This window comes from Oratosquilla oratoria, chromosome 1, assembly GCF_046742065.1.
Source record: "Oratosquilla oratoria isolate Oo_2021 chromosome 1, ASM4674206v1, whole genome shotgun sequence".
NCBI classification, from domain to species: Eukaryota; Metazoa; Arthropoda; class Malacostraca; order Stomatopoda; family Squillidae; genus Oratosquilla; species Oratosquilla oratoria.
The window spans coordinates 123,341,628-123,364,127 of record NC_134777.1 but is presented as its reverse complement, the minus strand read 5'-3'; the positions used below and the strand labels follow the sequence as shown (position 1 = coordinate 123,364,127).

Below are 22,500 nucleotides of genomic sequence, written 5' to 3'. Positions count from 1 at the left end.
TCTCGTCCTAGATCTACGACCCAGAGATGCATTGCCCACGGGAGACATCAACGGCTGTAGTACTTAGAAGTGAAAGCGAAATTATTTGTTTTATCCCGTGATATCAACTCAACAAATACTGTTTTTTAATTAGTCATTGATATATTTGTCCACGCAATAGTTATCACACATGTAAATAAGTAAATAAATAGGTACCCAAATAAATATATAAATAAACAAAAAACAGATAATTAGATATACACAGTTGATGTATATTAGAACAAATGTTTATTTTCTTTCCTTTATTTCATTTCCAGATTAGTGTAAATTTCTACAGCTGACACCCTCAAGGCTAACGAAGAAGTGAGTAACGTATTTCTCATTTATCTACAACTATATATTTTTTTCATTAGAGTAAGTTTAATCACCTTACGTAGAGATTAATAAAATCGCTTGCTGTTGACCAGAATAAAATTAGGACCAACATATACCGTGTTCATATGATGTTTTATAAGATTGTGTACATGTGATATATTATGATAATTTTGAAAAAGAAACCGTATATTCAGTAGTTTAATCCTTTAAATGTGTACACACACACACACACAATATATATATATATATATATAATATATATATATATATATATCGTCGGTCAATTTGTTTGAAAGGTGTCCATATGTATATGTGTATGTGTATGTATGTGTGTGTCTATTGAAATTTATCTTACAAAACAAAATCGATGTTATAACGCGATTTGAAGCTCTCATCCGGAAGGCCAAAGCTGTTGATCATAAGTCCAATACGTGATCCATGATCGTGGTAAAACACATACACACACACACACACACACACACACACACACACACACACACACACACACACACACACACACACACACACACACACACACACAAAGATAGAATTAAGTTAATACGCACACACGCACAAGCATGCGCACACACACACACACACACACACACACACACATACGCACATGCACGCACACACACACACACACAGAATCAGATTAGTACGCGCACATATACGCACACACATACGCACACACACACACACACACACACACACACACACACACACACACACACACACACACACACACACAAATCCGGTATCTTGGACCACAAAGCTAACAGCCTTATCAGCAATGCAATACAATGGAAAACGATAGTGTATGATAAAGAAGAACAACCCAAACCAGAACTTCAATGCTGACTGAAGCATATCTCTGTTCTGTTTACGTCGCTTTGAGAAAAGCGAGAATCACCTATCTGGCAACATCTCCTTCTGATTGGCTGGTGCTGCTGCACCCGGGCCGCGGCACAGGCTGATGATGAATTTGTAGGATTTTTTTTATTTAAGAATTCAGATAACTCTTATCATTTTAGTTGCCTTTGTTGAGAAAGGGTTTTAGGAATGTTAGAGCGACTCGAATTCGTTTTAAGAAAGAATACAAATGTTGTATTTTCGAAGATAATCTGTAAAGCGCTATGGGATAACTAAAGTTTTATTTTCATTAAAAAGAAAAAAGAAGAAAAATATTACATATATATATATGTATATATATATATATATATATATGTATATATATATGTATATATATATATATATATATGTATATATATATATATATATGTATATATATATATATATATGTATATATATATATACATATATATATACACACACACATATATACATATATGTAATTTATGTAAATATACTTGTATATACTAATTTTGTCCCAATTTTGTATAACAGCCCTGTGATGTCCTTAACAGCCAATTATCTACCTAAGGAGCTCATTAAGTAACATATTTCATAACAACTCCATCTACATTCATTGTTCTTGAAGGACAACCTGAGGGTAGTTATGCCTCTTCTTCTTAAGAATTAGGTCGCCCATTTTCGTAATTATGACGCATGATAAGAGGTGCTATTTGGAGAGATAAAGTGGTATCAATGATAAGGAATATAATGAGAAATACAATCCAAAGAAAGACCGCTTAGTCCATAGATTATGCGTACTTTAATATCAATTTGAAAATCTAGATTGTATTGCTCGACCTTGTGTGCGTGCACACACACACGCACACACACACACACACACACACACGACTCGGTGGCGCGGTTGATAGAGTCCCCAACTGTCACTACGGCGGTCCGGGTTCAAATCCTGCCCAGGGCTGAAATAATTTCAGTATCGCTGCGCTTCGAGTCGTTACTCCAACTCTCGTGGGCGGGGAGTTGGGTGTGTGTGTGCATGTAAGGTCACAGCATTACCCATAGATCGGTCATACGATCTCTGAGCTCTCTTTCGGGAGGGAAATAGCTGTCGATCACAAATTCAACACGTGATCCAAAGACCAAGGTGAATACACACACACGCACACACACACACACACACACACACACACACACTTTGTTTGCTATAGATGTATTGACATTAATCACACAAAGCACTTTAGCGGTCGCTGTGGTTGCAGGTGGCACCCCACAGCTGGTAAAGCAAAGTAGAACAGCTGCCCGCATGTCCACCTGGCAAGGCCTACCACCTTCCCGCTCCACTGTGAGACCTGTTACCAACTGTGTCATCTACACAATACCGTCTGTCATGTTATGAGTATTACTCTGTATTACCAAATTCATCTAGATTAATTCAATTTCTCTCTGAATGTTAAGTCAGATAGTTAAGGAATACCTATTCACACCTTATGTTGCCCAATATAGATTTTATTCTGTTTAAATTTATACAAATGGGGGTTTCGACCATAGGTGGTCTTATTCCCACCTGTGCCCGCCTTCTTTATCGAATAAAATCATCTGGCGCCAAATTAGTACATTTGTACTTCTCAGAGAGTACAAAGTACTTGAGAAAGTAATCAATAGAATACATCATATCTACAGTTATCTACAATTCTTATCTACAATTATCTACAATTCATGTACAGTATTTATCTACTATTGATCAAGATATTTGATACATTCATTGGTCTTTGTGTATTGATTTGATCAATATTAAGCTATTAATGAAGTCTACGCGTATAAATTTCAAAATGGAATGATATGAAATTGATATTTTTTTTACTATCGATATTTTTTGGGTACATGGGAAGCTATCCTTTAGTCAGGTCTAGGTTGTATAGCACTATCTAAACATCTGGTTAGAAAGACTACAGTTGCTCCATAACTACAAGGAAGAAATTTCCCCCGGCACTCCCTGAATTTAATTTAAGCCCTCTTCCTCCTCCTCCTCCTCCTCCTCCTCCTCCTCCTCCTCCTCCCCCTTTCTCCTCCTGCCCCTCTCTCCTCCTCCCCCCTATCCCCCTATCCCCCATCCCATATGATCTTCTTTCAACAAAACAATCTGGTTATCGAAGACTCTGAGTTGAATTTAAATGATATTCACTCCAGCGTTGTTTCCTGTAGATATTACAATGCATGTAAAGATTTAACAAGAAGAAAGAGGTGGAGTCAACATCCTAATATGGGACAAATGGGCGGGGCCTAACTCCTGACGCGACATGACGTCATTTCGCACGAAGGAGACAAATCCACAAAGCTGACCAACCATCCCTGACCAAATATAAAAATTAATTTTTCCTCGTTGTTAACAGTTGGTGATAAACTTTAATTCTGCAGACAATCGAAAACAATTTTCCTTCTTCCTTTGTCATTGTGGGCAAACTTAGAGGAGGACAGGACTTCAATTAGAGAAACTTTTTGGCCCAGACCAACACGCAGATCCGTCAAAAGACTAAACACAATACTGAGGAGTCGGACAAAGCGGGACATAACACGCAACTAGATCTAGATTCACTCTGTCAACTAGTTCGCCTAATAATGGTCGACAGTTCCCCTCAGCTGTTGTACACATCTCACCATCTAGTGTGCCACAAACCATTTTTGCTCACTGGGAAATATATTATTTTTAACGAAAAAGTGTGTGTGTGTGTGTGTGTGTGTGTGTGTGTGTGTGTGTGTGTGTGTGTGTGTGTGTGTGTGTGTGTGTGTGTGTGTGTGTGTGTGTGTGTGTGTGTGTGTGATTTACCACGGTCTTGGATCATGTGTTCTACTCGTGATCGACAGTTACAATCCCCCGGGTGGGAGCTCAGAGTTCATATATGACACGATCTTAGGCTTACGCTGTGTGTGTGTGTGTGTGTGTGTGTGTGTGTGTGTGTGTGTGTGTGTGTGTGTGTGTGTGTGTGTGTGTGTGTGTGTGTGTGTGTGTGTGTGTGTGTGTGTGTGTGTGTGTGTGTGTACCTCCTGATAGTATACCATATTGGAGCCATGCTCATAGGGTCCTGTATTTACAACTCCATTTATAAAACTTTGCGTTAAATTAAATAATATTGACCTGGATTATAGCAATCTATGTTAATTCTAGTATTATGATATCGTGTGTTTGTGTGTGTGTGTGTGTATTCACCTCGGATCTGCTGCAGCCTCTTTTCGAGACAGCCAGACACCACCCTACGGCAGTGAGCTCAGAGCTCATTATTAGCAGATCTCTGGGTAGGTCTGAGACCACTCACACTCCACACACCGGGAATGCAAGGTCACAACTCCTTGACTAACGTCCCGTACCTACTCGCTGCTAGGTGAACAGGGGCTACACGTGAAAGGAGACAAACCCAACTTGTCTCCGCCCGGCCGGGGAATCGAACCCCGGTTCTCCGGCTTGTGAGGCCAGTGCCTTACCAATCCGCCACCGGGTGTGTGTGTGTGTGTGTGTGTGTGTGTGTGTGTGTGTGTGTGTGTGTGTGTGTGTGTGTGTGTGTGTGTGTGTGTGTGTGTGTGATGTATAAAGTCCATTACTAGTACGATAGTCAATGCACTTGAGGCAACAACTATCATTGTTATTATTTTTGTTATTATTGATATTACTATTATTATTATTATTATTATTATTATTATTATTATTATTATCATTACTATTATTATCATTATTATTCTCATTATCATCATTATCATTATCATTATTTTATCATTATTATCATTATCATTATTATCATTATTATCATATTATATTAATATTATTATCACGGTCATTACCCGTTTATATGATAGTTTATTTACATTTTTTCTTTCTTTATAAGGTTCCCCAACTTCCATATCTAGTAAACAACAACTCTAACACAAATCTAGAATAGAAAAGAATCACCCAATAACTCCTAGGAAAGTGCAAAGACGGACCAGATATCTTTGAACAATTCACCAGAGCCCGAACTCTGGAACGCTTGTTTAGCAGTCCATCTCTCTCTCTCACGTCAGAACCAACCTGTTGTTTTGACATCATGTCATGACAACACGTCACGACCTGCCTCTGTTGTCGACGTATCACTTATCACGTATCACAACACACCTTGCTACATGGTATTGTTATCACATTCAGCCCATGTCCTCACAGAGGTGGGAGGGTGGGTCGGACAAAGGTGAATAAAATCGTCAGACGGCACAAGGGAATAGAATTGGAAATATCACATAATATGAAATATAGGGGAGGGAGGGACTCTTAGGCGTTATCATACTGGGATATTTTCCCTTCGACTTTTGGAGTTGTTGGAGGTTGGAGGAAAAATAGCTCAGTGCGATAACCGCTTCAGGTGAGTTCGAAGCTCAAGGCGTGGCCATTGTTGACGTCACAGAGATGAAATGTTGAACATAACAAGTGACAAGTGACATGACGAGTGACATGTTGACGAGACAGACAAACAACTTAGTATAATACATGTTTGGACAAAAGGTTATTGTTAAGAGAAGGATTGTAATAATATTTGTATTGATGATGATAGGAACTACGAGAAAGATTTAAGATAATAATATGATAATGAAAGTAATAATAACGATAATATCAATGATAGTATCAATAATGATAATGATAATAGTAATAGTTATTACTATTATTGTTATTGTTACCTTTATCATCATTATTATTATTTCTATTATTATTATCATTATCATCATTGTCATCCTCTTCATCCTTCCTGTTTTTCCTCTTTCATCTACGTTCTCCTTCCAGTCTTGTTTTTTTTTTCTCCCATCATCCATTCTCCCTCCCTCCCTTTTTCCCTCCCTCCCTCCCTTCCGTCCCTTCCTCTCTTCCTTCCCTCCCTCCCTCCCTCCCTCCCTCCCTCCCTCCCTCCCTCCCTTCCTTCCTTCCCTCCCTTCCTTCCTCCCTCCCTCCCTCCCTCCCTCCCTCCCTTCCTTCCCTCCCTCACTCACTTCCTTCCTTCCCTCTCTCCCTCCCTTCCGTCCCTTCCCTCCCTTCCCTCCCTCCCTCTCTTCCTTCCTTCCCTCCCTCCCTTCCTTCCTTCCTTCCCTCCCTCCCTCCCTTCCCTCCCTTCCTTCCTTCCTTCCTTCCCTCCCTCCCTTCCTTCTTTCCCTCTCTCCCTCCCTTCTGTCCCTTCCCTCCCTCCCTCTCTTCCTTCCTTCCCTCCCTCTTTCCCTCCCTCCTCCCTTCCTCCCTCCCTCTTCCCTCCATCCCGCCTCCCTCCTCCCTTCCCTCACTCCCTACTTCCCTCCCTCCCTTTTTCTCCAATGAATTCGCTTCCTTATCAGCGACACACCGTCCCTTGCCCTAAAAGAGTTGAGACGGGGGAAGTGGGTGGATGGGGAATGGATGGGGTTGGGGGGTGCGTCTCTTTTTATGATCCACTATGAAAAGGTGAGTGGAGGGGGTGGAAAAAAGAGACGTGGGGGGGAGGGGAGGTGAGAGGGAGAAAAGAGGAAGGAGACACAGGAGCTGAGGAGGAAGAGAAGGGGAGGAGGAAGAGAAGGGGAGGAGGAAGAGGGGGAGAGGGGAGGAGGAAGAGGGGGAGAGTGGAGGAAGAAGAGGGGGAGAGGGGAGGAAGAAGAGTGGGAAGAGGGGAGGAGGAAGAGGGGGAAAAGGGAGGAAGAAGAGGGGGAGAGGGGAGGAAGAAGATGGGGAGAGGGGAGGAAGAAAAGAGGGGGAATGGGGAGGAAGAAGAGGGTGAAGAGGGGAAGAAGAAAAGAGGGGGAGAGGGGAGACGTGTGGGTGGTTATCGTGCAACTTGGGGCAACTAATTGTAATAATGTTAATGATATCGCCATTCGTACTAAAAACAGAATAATATTAATAGCGATAATAATAATAATAATAATAATAATAATAATAATAATAATAATAATAATAATAATATAGTAATAGTTAATAATAGTAATAATAATAATAATAATAATAATAATAATAATAATAATAATAATAATAATAATAATAATAATAATAATATAGTAATAGTTAATAATAATAATAATGATAATAATAATAATAATAATAATAATAATAATAATAATAATAATAATAATAATAATAATAATAATAATAATAATAGTAATAATAATGATATTAATAGAAATTCTAATAAATGAAGAGAAAATGGGATTTCCTATAAGGAGATCAGAAACAGTTGTTCAAACAGTTGGCGTCGCCATCACACAAGAAAAAAGTATAGTCAACTTTTTCCGTCGACTTCATGACCGTGTCTATTGCCAAGTCGATTTTTTTTTTTTTTTTTTTTTTTACTACTGCGAGGAGCATCATGAGAATGAATAAAATAGTCTGGTCATTTTCCATTTTTGTACCAAAGAAAGACCAGCAGAAACCCTTGAAATTGAGGAAATCAGTAAATATTCATATGGAGGGAGATTACTTTCATCAGCTCCATGATCTTTGGATCATGTGTTGGACTCGTGATCGACAGCTATTTCCCTCCCGGAAGAGAACTCAGAGCTCGTATATGACCGATCTATGGGTAATGCTATGACCTTACACGCACACACACCCCGAACTCCCTGCTCACGAGAGTTGGAGTAACACCCCGCAGCGCAGCGATACTGAAATTATTTCAGCCCTGGGCGGGATTCGAACCCGGACCTCCGTAGTGGCAGCCGGGAACTCTACCAACTGCGCCACGAGTTGAATAAGACTACGTGTTGACATCTAGAACAAACATTAAAGTAATAAAAATGAGCAAAGAGTCTGAGACTGTAGTGCTTAAGTAACTCAAACTATGTTATCATGGAAACAGGAGGAAGAGAAACAACCATTCTCCTCGACCTGCCCCGACTTACGTCATTCCCGGGCTGAAAACGACGTAACTCGAGACCAGCCGAGCATAGTGCCATTTGCTCAACCGGAGTGCTTCCAAAGCCACGCACTTCCATTGCCTTTCTGGGTTCACTTCTTTCAGTTAAAGATAAAAGATTTTTTTTTTCTTCTAAATATAGGGATGCTGTTTCAAAGACTTTTCCACAGTGATGATGACATGGTTTAATGTCACAACCCCCCCCCCAACACCTATGGGGAGGCTAGAACGGTACCCCTTACAGAGGTCCCTGAAGCGTGGAATTTAATTAGCCATGTCTTTGGTTCCACATCGCCGGTGGCAGGTTTCGAACCGCCATCCTCTCGACCTTTGCCGCGAGTTTCGACGCCCTAACCCGCTAGCCCAGCGAAATTCCTTTCTGTGCTGTGGGCAATTGAGAGTGAAATAGGTTGATTATTTGAATACCATCCCCAGCTTAAAGGAAGCACCTCTTTCATTTTTTTGTTTCAAAGATATTACATCGTATTGTCGCCGAAAGTTTACCAGCGCTTCTCTACTTGTGGGAAATACTAATCCGCCTCTCCTAAAGATGATGAGATTTAGCCACACACTCCAGTTGTCACTTGTTTTATATGGAAAGGGATTTCGTATCAAAGTATCAAACTTATTGGCCGACTTATGGAGTTGTGTTAATAAATCACCAAACTTTGGATGGAATTTTTATATGAGGTATCCACGAAGTGAAACAAGATGAAGAAGAAGAAGAAGAAGAAGAAGAAGAAGAAGGAGAAAAAGAAGAAGAGAAAGAGAAAACGTAGGAGAAACAAAAAAAAAAAGAATGAGAAGAAGAAGAAGGAGAAAAAGAAAATGAAGAAGGAGGAGAAGGAGAAGAGGAGGAAGAGGCGGTTGTCCGTAAGTGATTGGTTGATTGGTTGACTGAGTCTTTATGAATCGTAGGAAGGAAACTGAATGGATTGGCTTTATCAGTCCTCGTTATCAGTGCGGGACAGGAAGAACGATATAATCCATTTACTTGCTGTATTCTGCCACTATATGGGTAAAGAATAAAATGGTCCCCTCAGTTAATGTATCTATTCTGTTGTATTCTATAGTATTTCAATGTAAAGATGACTTTACACCAAGAGACGCTTATCTATGAGACCAAAATCATCTTTGACCCTAGGTCACTGGATGGCAACCTGTGGCTCTTTCAGGTCACTTGTGCGTCTCCAGAAGATTCTTACAAAATAACTATTCCATCAAGACGAAGACGTCATGTACTGTATGTATGTAAAACATTCTAGGCCTATATATATATATATATATATATATATATATATATATATATATATATGCTGTACCACGTTTCAATTTCTGCATGTATGCCTCCTCGAGATTCCCGATGTTGATGGCTTAGAATTAAAGTGAATTGTGGTTGATAACTATATATATATATATATATATATATATATACACACATGTATTTATATATATATACATGTATATATATATATATATATGTATATATATATATGTATATATGTACATGTATATATATATATATATATATATACATATATATATACACATACATATATATACATATATATATATATAATATATACTGTATATACATATATAGATATATATACATACAACTTCGAAAAGATCTGTGGCCATCAATTACTATAATTTGTTGATTTTTTTTTTTTTTTTCCATATCTGATTTTTTTTTCGGCTCCGACAGCACGGCATTCTTATAAAACTTAAAAAAAAGTCTCTTCTAGCTATGAGGATTGACGACCACAGCCCTAAGTGCTGAGACGGCCAGGGCAGGTGGCAATCACCAATATTTCCTGGACGTGCACAAAGACTACAATTTTCTTAAGTGGAAATAGAAAAATAAATCAAATAAATAGATGGTTGAATAAATGAGTGAATACATGTACACGAACTACCGGCTTCGCCAGTCCGTGTTTAACCTTCGGTCGGCCTTTTGTCAATGTCTACAAAATGATGAACGAACAAAACTTTTCTCTCCTTTTTTCATCTTCTCGTCTTTAGAAAGACTAGAACTGACCAATGATCGGGCAAAGTAACCTTTTGAAAGTTTTATTTTAATATATATTAAGAAATGGATAAATAGATTTGATAGAAAAAATGTAATTCAGTTATATATTACATATACCAAAGGCTTTCCCAACCCTTACAAGGGAGGTAGCCAAAGTCAAAGGCATAAATCCACTCCCACCCATTTCATCCCCACATACTCCACTCCCATTCACCATCCCTCCCTCCCTCCCTCCCTCTTTTCTTAGCTCCTTCTGGATGACGGGTCATTCCTACACCTCGTCTATTGCCCTGGGTCAGAAGCAATGCAGGAAGACATAGCACATCCACGGCAAAGCCGCCTGATTTAATCGGCGACCCTCCCCCTCTCCGTCCTCTCATGCAGAAAAAGAGAAGTCAGGGAGAAATCCCTTCAGGCTGCGTCAAAATATCATTCACATACAGGTATAACCATTCCCTAACCTAATCATCCCCAACCATTCCCTTCCATGCATCACAGCATCATCCATATACAACCATTCTCCACTCATCCCTATATTCTGTCTTGTCCCTTCCTTCCTTCCTCAACTGATATCCCCTTCTTTTTCAACGCCCCTTTTACCCCATCCATCCATCTCATCCTTGGTCACCCCCTCATGGTCACTCCCCCCACCTCTGCCTTCCACACCTCTTTTACTAATCTTTCTGCACTTATTCTTTCCATGTGTCCAAACCATCCTAATACTCTATCATCAACCCTATCTCCCAACTCGTTTTCCATCCCCACGCTCCTCCTCACCTCTTCTGTCCAGCTTAGTAATCCTTACCATACTCGTACTTCTTAGACATTTCGTCTCGAATACAAATTCTTTCTCTCTTCCTCTCTTATGTGCCATGTTTCTACCCCATACAGTGCTGTCGGCACAACCACTCCGCATGACATCTATCCAACCCAGGTGCCTTTCCTGCTGTCATCTTTTTAATAACTGATTTCACCTCGTCTTATCTCTCCCCCATTTTCCTTATACATTGGAATTTATATGATCTTTTCCTTGTATATTACAATTTATACAATATATAGTTTATTGTATATATATATTATATTTATCATATATTTTTATTATACTGTATATACATTATACAATTTATATTATATCTTCCTTATATATTACAAGTTAAAAAAAAAACACTTTTGCAACAGCGACAACACCGAGCACCAGGTTGCAGAAAGTGGTTCACGAGCGCGCAGACCCTACCAAGCGAAGACCCGTAGGCAACAAAGATCTTGAAGAACAAGAAGACCACTTCGGGTCGTTATAAATCCCTGGTCTTCAAGAAAATAAAGTCGAAATGGACGTAGAAGCAAGACGGTAAGAGGGAAGCTGGGAGGAAAGAAGGGGGACGGAAGGAGTTGGGGGGAAAGGGGGGCACTGCTCCTTGGAACATTGATTTCCGGGCTCAAGGAGGAGGTACGAACAGGTGGAGGATCACTTGTAGAGGCACTTCGAGGGTCTGGAGGCTCGTAAGGATGGGTTCTAATGGAGCTTTGCCATTGATTAAATACCTGTCCAGGCAAAGTGATTAATAAATATATATATATATATATGAATAGCTGAAATAAATAAGTCAATACACTGTGCCACTCAAAATTAGTGTGGATCCATGTTTTATATATATATATATATATATATATATATATATATATATATATATATATATATATATGTATGTATGAGTAATGTCTGCCATTTAATATTATTTGTTTGTTATTATTTGTCTGTTTCTTTATTATTATTTGCTTAGTTTTCATTTATTATTATTTATCTGTCAATTTATTATATACTATTTTCCCGTTTGTTTATTATTCAACTATAACTATGCATTTATTTTTGTTTATTATTATTTATGTTGTTAATATTTTTTATCTATCTATCATTATTATAATTTTTTTCGCAACCGACCTAGTTATGGACCAGAGGGTCTCCTGTCGGCATGCTCCTCCTTTGAAATATATATATATATATATATATATATATATATATATATATATATATATATATATATATATATATATATATATATATATAATATCCCTTTTCTTTTTCGCTAGACCTTTGTGGAGCACCTCTACCCTATTCCAATCTGGAAGATGACCACATTGGTCCAAATGAACCACAGAATAGAGGTGCTCCGCAAAAAGATCTAGCGAAAAAGAAAAAGCAAATAGTGGAGGCAGCCTACATTACTTCCCACCTCTGCATCAACCATAGGGACTGGTTCATAACATTAATAGGAGCGGCAAGCACCATGATTATTAAGGAGGTCAAGAGGACGAATGAGAACGGAGGGGGAAGTGGCATGGTCGGAGTCACATGAGAAGTATAGAGAACGGATGAGGGAATGGAGGCAGATGGAGGTAGAGGGACATGGCATGGATGAATTATATAAGTTGTCCATTTTCTGAAAATGTATGTACTTTGAGAATGTCCTGGTAAGGAATAAACGTCAGGGAATAAAACTCCAACTGTTCTCTGTATTTAGCTCACCACCCTTCCACTCATTTGTCTTCCATACTTCAATGTATATATGTATATATATATATATATATATATATGTGTATATATATATATATATATATATATATATATATATATATATATATATATATATATATAATATAGTGTGTGTGTGTGTGTGTGTGTGTGTGTGTGTGTGTGTGTGTGTGTGTGTGTGTGTGTGTGTGTGTGTGTGTGTGTGTGTGTGTGTGTGTGTGTGTGTGTTGTTTTGATCTTCGACCCACCCCAGGAAGCATCGAGAGATGCTTTCCCCACCATTGTATTCTATTAAAAATTAACAGACTAGGTGGTGTGCATCACCTAATTCTTTCATTAAAGTTATTTTTTATCTAAATAAGTTAGGACAAACTGTAAACTCGTTTGAACAGGTTAATTGGGGAACGCTAAAGATGGGACGGTTTCTCTAATAAATAAAATCGCCTGACTGAAGGAAGAAAAAATACAGAAAATAAAACAGACTGTCATCAATATGGACAAATTTTATTTACTTACATCCTACATCTCTCTGTCACTCCCTTTCCCTTTGGGGGATCCCGTACCTTTCCTGCCACGATCCCACAGTGGCGGCGAGGGAGAAGGATTTTGGGATTTGCGGGACGTGAGGCGACGTCCGAATTGACGGATTCGGACGCGTTTGAAAAGGAGCGATCAGAATGCAATGGAGGATCCCCGAAAAATTGAGCCTGGCGACAAGGGAACTGCAAGAGGCGGGAGTGGGCGGGGCGACTGCGAATATACTGCTCATACCAGAGGAAAAGTACAGGTAGTCCATACACGTGTGTGTGTATTCACCTCGGATCTGCTGCAGTCTCTGTCGAGACAGCCAGACACCACCCTACGGCAGTGAGCTCAGAGCTCCTTATTAGCCGATCTCTGGGTAGGTCTGAGACCACTCACACACCACACACCGGGACAGCAAGGTCACAACTCCTTGACTAACGTCCCGTACCTACTCGCTGCTAGGTGAACAGGGGCTACACGTGAAAGGAGACAAACCCAACTTATCTCCGCCCGACCGGGGAATCGAACCCCGGTTCTCTGGCTTGTGAGGCCAGTGCTTTACCAATCCGCCACCGAGCCGTGTGTGTGTGTGTGTGTGTGTGTGTGTGTGTGTGTGTGTGTATTCACTTGGTCTTTGGATCACGTGTTGGACTCGTGATCGACAGCTATTTCCCTCCTGGAAGAGAGCTCAGAGCTCGTAGGTCCGATCTATGGGTAATGCTATGACCTTGCACACACACACACACCCAACTCCCCGCCCACGAGAGTTGGAGTAACACCCCTCAGCGCTGCGATACTGATATTATTTCAGCCCCGGGCGAGGGTCGAACCCGGACCTCCGTAGTGGCAGGCCAGAGCTCTAACCACAGCGCCATGAGAGGCGCTGTGTGTGTGTGTGTGTGTGTGTGTGTGTGTGTGTGTGTGTGTGTGTGTGTGTGTGTGTGTGTGTGTGTGTGTGTGTGTAAGTGATTCACCACCATGATTCACTATGGTCTTTAGATCACGTGTTGGACTCGTGATCGACAGCTATTTTCCATCCAGGAAGAGAGCTCAGAGTTCGTATACGACCGATTTATGGGTAATGCTGTGACCTTACACGCACACACACACACACACACACACACACACACACACACACACACACACACACACACACACACACACACACATACATACACACACACACAACTTTCTGCCCAGGAGAGTTTGAGTAACAATCCGCAACGCAGCGATACTGAAATTACTTTAACCCTGGGTGGGATTGAAACCCGGACCGCCGTAGTGGCAGCCGGGAACTCTACCAACTGCGCCATAAGTGTGTGTGTGTGTATGTATTATTTATATATATATATATATATATATATATATATATATATATATATATATATATATATATATAGTCATGGCGGGCCTCTTGTCGTCATGTACAGCGCAGGTTCGAATCCTTGCGCGATGGTCATAAAAATTATCTGATGGTCATAAAAATTATCTGATATATATATATATATATATATATATATATATATATATATATATATATATATATATATATATATATATATATATATATATATAATGTGTGTGTGAGTGTGTGTGTGTACGTTCCTGTACGCTTCCATGTTAAAAATGTGTTTCATTTTTCTAGCCCAATGACAAAGCCGAGCGTTCCAGATGGCGCTCAAATAACACGGCCACATCCCCCAAATTGCGAATCCAGTCTTTAGACAAAAGTTGATCATGAGTGCTGTGGGGGCCATTTAGGTTACAGGATCCGAATGCCACTATGGAGCATTGGTTTCTGTCTCGCCTTGGATAAGCAAAAAAAAAAATAGAATAAAATAAAATGAAAGATCAAATAAAGTAAAATAAAACAAAAATAAATAAATCAGCGTCTCCTGGTGTAAGCCTATCAGGACAAGTTATCCTCTTGTCCCAGGATGACATTTGGCACCGGGAGTGGTAGTTTTCGGGAAGCTTAGGGTTGTCCAGACTGTGTACCTTCATGTTTGCTCAGAGTTGTGGAGCTGGTTCAATATGTTTAGTTTTCCTTGCACGTGTTCGTGTGTTCGTGTGTGTGTGTTCGTGTGTGTGTGTGTGTGTGTGTGTGTGTGTGTGTGTGTGTGTGTGTGTGTGTGTGTGTGTGTGTGTGTGTGTGTGTGTGTGTGTGTGTGTGCGTGTTTGTGTGTGTGTTTGTATTGTGTGTAAACAACACTGAATCCCATGTATTGCATGTTATTTATTCTTTGTATTTACTTGGTGTTGTGTGGCTGTGTGTTTTGGCTTGGCCTTCACCGTTATAGGGGGAAAATAACTTTAGTGTGTATGTGTATGTGTTTGTATGTATGTGTGTATGTATATATATGTATATATGTTTGTATGAATGTGTGTATGCATGTGTGTATGTGCGTGTGTATGTATGTATTTATGTATGTATGCACGTATGTATTTTGTATGTATGTGTGTATGCGCGTATGTATTTACATATGTATGCATGTATGTATTTATGTATGTGTTTATGTATATACCTATGAGTGTATGTATGTGTATGTGTATATATGTATGTATGAACGTGTGTGTGTGTGTGTGTGTGTATGCATACATGTACTTACTTCTAGCACCAATATTTTCTCTAATATATTCATTATTTTTATCTAATTCTTATTGTTGCCCTAAGTTTCACTGAATTAAAGCCCGCAACCCCATAGTGTCCGGCAACAGTCCCCAGTCCTTTATATAGACCTTTTTCTGTGTTGTAATTTACGGATGATCTATTTATTAATTCATTTATCTATTTAAATGTTTATTTGTTTATTTACTCGTTTATTTAGTCATTTATTCATCTTTATTTGATTATCTGCTTATTTATTTGTTTATTATTTTTTCTAATCCTACACTACTGTTATTTTCTGGTCTTCTTTTATACCATGATGCGAACTTTTATACCAATTTTTATTATCCGCTGTGTCCGAAGGATTAAAAAAAAAAAAGAATAAAACAAAGAGGAGGCTTTCGGCTTACGAAACCGACCAACGATATAAGAACAAGAAGAAAAGAACGAGATGACAGACAAAAACAAAGGCTGCATCTCGCTCGTTTCGTACACGGCAGAGGAGTGTGAGGTGTGTATTCCAGTTGCATGTTGCAGAGGGAGGGTGGGGGTGGGGAAGGGAGGGAGGTGGGGGAGGCTGGGGGGGACGCTCTGGGGGTGGGAGTGAACCCTTTTCTCTCTCCGTCTCTCTCTCTCTCTCTCTCTCTCTCTCTCTCTCTCTCTCTCTCTCTCTCTCTCTCTCTCTCTCTCTCTCTCTCTCTCTCTCTCTCTCTCTCTCTCTCTCTCTCTCTCTCTCTCTCTCCGGCATCGCGGTAAAGACAAAGAGACCCGCAAATTTCGATTTTGTTTTTTTGTATTTTGAGTCTTGAATTTTGAAATTCGAATTTTGAATTCTGAATATTGAATTCTGAATTTCAAAATTAAGTGTTTTGAGAAAAATCAATTTTCAAAATATAACAGTTTGTTACACTTTGACCCTTGAATAAAATCACCTGGCGGCATCACCAAGGAAAAGGACCACACCGCACAGAAGGGACGAACACACACACACACACACACACACACACACACACACACACACACACATACACACACACACACACATACACACACACGAATCTGAGGCTCGGTATGATCAATTGGAGAGTTAGGAAACGGGACCCAACGAGCGTTACTCCTTGTCTGTAAACTACAATTAGGTAAATATTCACACATACAAATACATACATATACTATATTTCATAATATATGTATATATGTATATATATATATATATAATATATATATATATATATATATATATATATATATATATATATATACACATATAATAAGCACTGTTGCCAGATAATCACAAAATCCTTAGACAAGCTTCAGAGCGGACCGGATATCATCGTCGTCGTGATAGCCCGTATCACGGGTCCACTGCACTCGTAGGGCAGCGTAACGAAGCTCTTAAAGCTACAGTAGCCAACGAGCCCGACCGAGGAGCCTTAATGATTCCGGGGTCTTAGTCAGTTCCGGAATCTTCCGGTTGCGGAACCGGAACCGACAGGTGTCTGGGCAGTGACCGAAGAAGACAGAGCAGCCTTTTTTTTTTTTTTTTTTTTTAATTCCATGATGTCCAGTAATTTGCTCAAATCGTATAGATTCGTCATTTTAACTTTTTTTCATCTATTCACCACCCTTCCCTCGATCTGAACAGTCTCCCTGTGCCTTGCATCATCTCGATATCAAGCCGAACCTTACTTAATGGTGTTCATTCGACCGATAAGAAACGATTTAGTGTTCACTAACAACCATTAATTCTTCGTATTTAGTGGAACCGTGTTACCTCGCCATATGCAACGCTATCCGTAAATTCATTCATGACATCATCGTGTTCAAAATTCGATTTCTTTTTTCTTTTTTTTGAGTGAAGACTAGTTTCCCCACTTAATGCTTCGATTTGTTAAATAAGATCGCCTATCTCCTAACCAGAATAAGATATTTGAGGTCTTCCGCAGTGTTGAGGAGAATACATCAACACACTCTCGCTCTTACTCTCCTCTCCCTCTCTCCTCCTCCTCCTCCTCCTCCTCCTCCCAATCCTCCTCTAGGACATTAGAAGTCACTGGTAGCCCTGTTCTGTCCCTTTCTAGTTAGCCCAAGTACTAGATCCTGGTACTATTTGCCACATGTACTAGACACCTCGTCCACGAGGCGCTATGATGGGAATGGGGCGAAGAATGGGCGAGTGTATGCATTGTCTCGGCCACCCTTCATATAGGATGGAAAACCCGTTTAGAGCGTCGCTACTTGCGACGGAGGTCAAGGTGACGACGGTTCAAAAAATTCCGCCAGCGAGTTGGACCAAGGGTATGGTTTACTATATTCCACGCTACATTTTTTTTTTTTTTTTTGTAAGGGGCACCTTCATAGTGATATGTACAAGTAGTTCGTACTACTACTAGTACATCTACTAGTACACTTTACTAGTACCAAGTACTGGAACCTGGTACTAGTGGGCACAAGTACTGTACTTCGTATTAGTACGTTAGATTCCTCTCTTAGTGGTGTTTTAATGGTGGTTCCAAACAAATTCGTCACTAAGATGCTTTGGTGAGACACTACAATTGGTTTAGTGTATTTTCCTGTTTTTCCTTCACCACTAACAAAACACTAACAAAATACTGGCATTTAGTGGTATTTCATAATCTCACTAACACCCTGTTCCATAAACGAGTCAATTTTCGCTACAACCTAACACTAAAAATAACACTAAGATTTTCTCACTAACATTTAACACTAACAGACACTGAACACCCTCACTAACCTCTCACATTATCATTCTCACTTAGCACAATTCTTAATATGGGACAGTTAACTCTTACACTAAAATTACATCACTAAATACCACTAATACTAACACATTACCACTAACAGCGTGACAGAAAAAAAATACCACTAACACTACTACTGTCGGCATATTATGAAAACCACTAACACAATACCACTAACAGCGTGTCAGAAAACCAAAAAACAACGAATAGGGGTTTAAGTGACACTAAATGACACTGTCACTATTTCTTTTTTTAACGATCTTGAACTCAGTATATATGAAACGTTCTTGTGACATTATTTATTTTATTTTTGTTTCGTACGAAATTTTTGTTTCACTTTTTTTTCTAGCACAATTTATTTTCATCTTGTTTTCTTTTGTGTCACAACGTAAACTTTTCTATTTTTTTCTTAAGAAATATTTCAACCGAACACCACTTAAATCACTTCCACACTTAAACGAATAAGATCGGTTAATGATATTCAGAATGCGTCACAAAGGTACCACATGTGAGAAAGATCGGGTAGTGGTGGTAGGAGGGAGACTGGAGCTAACACCACCACCTCCTCCCCTTATCGCGGCCAGGCACACACTGATGTCTCTGGTCTCACTCGCTTGCGCGCGCGCTCACACAATCCCTCACTTTCCCTCTCCCTCTTCCTCTCTCGCCCTCTCTCTCCTCGCACACCTCAGTACGCATACACTCACTCCCACTCACTCTCACTTCCTTTGCCTCTCACACGCATGCACGCTTGCACGCCGTGTATCCTATTTTGCGCATGCGTATTAAGGTTCTCCTGTATTTAATCTCATGAATTGTTTATATTTTCTATTATTCCTCTTCTTCCCTTGCCTTATACATTCTATATAAATATTTTTTATAATATAAACTATTTTCATCTTCGTCTACTTCATTCTTCTATTCCCTTCTCCTTCAACTGCTTTTCTTTATTTTTTGTTTCGTTTTGTTTTCTTTTGTACACCTCTTAAAACATTATCCTCTTCCACCTCCTTTCCCATTCTCATTTGTTCATATTCTTCAGCTTAAGATCGTTTACTCTTTATATTCTCATTTTTAATCTTTCCCCTCATCGTCTCTTCCTTTTTCCCCTTTCTTCTTCGTTAATAAAGGCAATTGCGGCGTTGAAATATAAAGTAATTGATGCCCGGTGTAGGGAACTTCAGATGATATTCAAATAATAACGTCTTTCCGGTCGGATGGAGATAGTTCTGATTATTGAGATGGGTAGGGATGATCTGGTGGTGGTAGAAGGGGTGGTAATGGTGGTAAATATATGGTGATATAAGAATAAAAGGTAATTTGAGGTGAGTATATGTGTGATTTGTTATTTTTTCTTCTAACATTTCCCGCGTCTATTCCTTACGCGACATGACGTCACTGAACCCGAGTTACCTATTTTTATTTTCTCTACTTCTTTTTTTTTTCTTTGAATGAAGTGATGATAGTATATATATGGTGTTATGAAATAAAAATGTGATTTCTTTTTCATCTGTATACATCCCCCTGATCCATGCACGCTTTTCTTGTCAGTTCTATTGCACCATGGTCGCTTGACAATTCCTCCCTGACTTTAGATGGAATTTCTTCTTCGTCTGCTGATTGCACCTACTCCCCCGCGAATCCTGAGCTGCCAGAGAATAGAGCTACCTTTTCTTGAACGCAATGCACACAAATAAACGCAGTGTGAGGCAACAATATACCATTCAGAGCCTGGTGCATTTCAAGCAATCATGTTTGTCAACGGGGCCCTGAGAATTGGACAGGGTGGTAAACAAACAGACCTTCTTTTTTTAAACGAAATAAATTATTTCATCTCTGCCCTACATCATTACAGTTTTTGCATAAGAGGGAATTTATGAAAATGAAATTACAGTATCTCAGAAGAAAATTATACATCTTAAATGCACTATTGAAAAAATACATCCAATGCTACGTGAAGAGGGTTGGAATGCTTGTGTTTCATAAAAGTTATGAAACGTTCACACGCCATGCACGGCGTGTAAAGAGGATGAAGAGAAAGCCAACTTGCAAAGGAATTCGTTTAACATATTCATGAGAGACAACACAAAAGTGCAAATACCTCCAAAACTAAATTTACGTTTGAAAAGGTCTATATGGTACAAAATTTATTTTCATGTGTTCGTATATATATATATATATATATATATATATATATATATATATTTATTTTTACACATATATAAATATATACTCTATATATATTCACACATATGTACATATATACTGTATTTACATACATATGTGTACGTATATACATATATACGTGTGTATATACATATATACGTGTATGTATACATATACATATATACGCATATATATATATATATACATTGTATATATATATATATATATATGTATATATATATATATATACCGTATATATGTATGTATGTATATATATATATATATATATATATATAACGAATATATGTATATATATATATATATAAATATATATATATATATATATATACACCGTATATATGTATGTATATACATATATATATATATATATATATATATAGATATATACCGTATATACGTATATATATATATATATATATATATATATATACCGTTTATATGTATACATATATAGTTTTATATATATATGTATATATCGTATATATGTATGTACATATCGTATATATGTATATATCGTATATATGTATGTATATATCGTATATATATATATATATACCGTATATATGTATGTAAGTATATATATATATATATACCGTATATATGTATATTTATATATATATACATATATATATATATATATATATATTGACTATATTATGACAAATAAGATTGAAGGTGAAAGAAGTAGACGAGGAGTAATGGGAGATCTACCCGTACCCAAAAAAGATTACCTCGAATTAATTTCTCTTTGTGTAGGATTTGGCGCTTTCAGTTTTAATAATATTGAATACAGACAACATTCTGGCCTCGCCATGGGTAGTCCCCTTTCTGCAGTGTTAGCAAATTTATACATGGAAATACTCGAAACAGAAGAATACATGACTATAATGGGTAGGAATAGTAAATGGTTTAGGTATGTTGATGACATACTCGTAATTGTACCTAAGGATACAGACATTAACAACAAACTCAGGAGATTAAACAGTGTAAATGAAAATATACAATTTACTGCAGAAAATGAAAATAACGGAAAATTACCTTTCTTAGACACAATTATCCATAGAATAGATAAAAATGTGAAATTTTCAGTATACCGGAAACCCACCAATAGAGAAGACTATATACACTTCTACTCAGGACATGATGACAGAACTAAAACAGGTATTATAATGGGTTTCTTCCTCAGAGCATTTCGTATATGCAGTAAAGAATTTCTAGATCCTGAATTACAACATATTACTGAGACTTTCATCAAACTCAAATATCCAAAAGGTCTCTTATGTAGGTTGAAAAAGAAAGCCAAAGAAATAATTAACAAAAGTAAAGATAAAAATAAAAATAAGAATGATAATAAATGTAATAATGAAACCAGATATATCACAGTACCAAACTCTAATGTTAATTCATACCTAGACACTTTTCTCCTAAAAGCGGGCATCAAAATAGCCAGGACGTCAGGTAGCAAAGTAGGACATTTGGTAACACGTAGCGACAACAATACCACTAACGAAAACATCGTTGTTTATAAAATCCCGTGTAAAAGCTGTCCCTCTTCATATTTTGGTGAATCTGGTCGCGGACTTAATAAAAGGATAAATGAACATAAAAATGACGTAAAAGCCCATAGGACATCTAACTCCATAGTAATACATGTGGATAAACATGGTCACCTTCCAGACTGGAACAACACAACCGTATTAAATAAAGGATCATCCAAGAAACTAAGGAAGACAATTGAGGCAGCA

At 38.4% G+C, this 22,500-nt stretch overlaps 1 protein-coding gene and 1 long non-coding RNA gene across 5 annotated transcripts in view; one reads left to right on the top strand and one right to left on the bottom strand.

Annotated features, from left to right (window-relative positions):
* The window catches only part of LOC143026116 (uncharacterized), a 300,921-nt gene that overhangs the window by 243,794 nt on the left and 34,627 nt on the right, over window positions 1-22,500 (bottom strand). Inside the window, exon 1 of one of the 4 annotated variants that reach the window (XM_076186126.1) lies at window positions 19,072-19,174. The exons of 1 other annotated variant lie outside the window; for it this stretch is intronic. The gene's annotated coding sequence lies outside the window, so the exon portion shown is untranslated. Of the gene's footprint in view, window positions 1-19,071; window positions 19,175-22,500 lie in introns of those variants that run through there. 2 more of the 4 variants (XM_076186137.1, XM_076186153.1) reach the window with 2 other exon arrangements.
* Window positions 1-22,500, top strand: part of LOC143026174 (uncharacterized) — a 262,248-nt gene that overhangs the window by 213,517 nt on the left and 26,231 nt on the right. The window contains exon 3 of the long non-coding RNA XR_012966450.1: window positions 297-342. This is a non-coding gene — a long non-coding RNA (uncharacterized LOC143026174). The remainder of the gene's footprint in view (window positions 1-296; window positions 343-22,500) is intronic.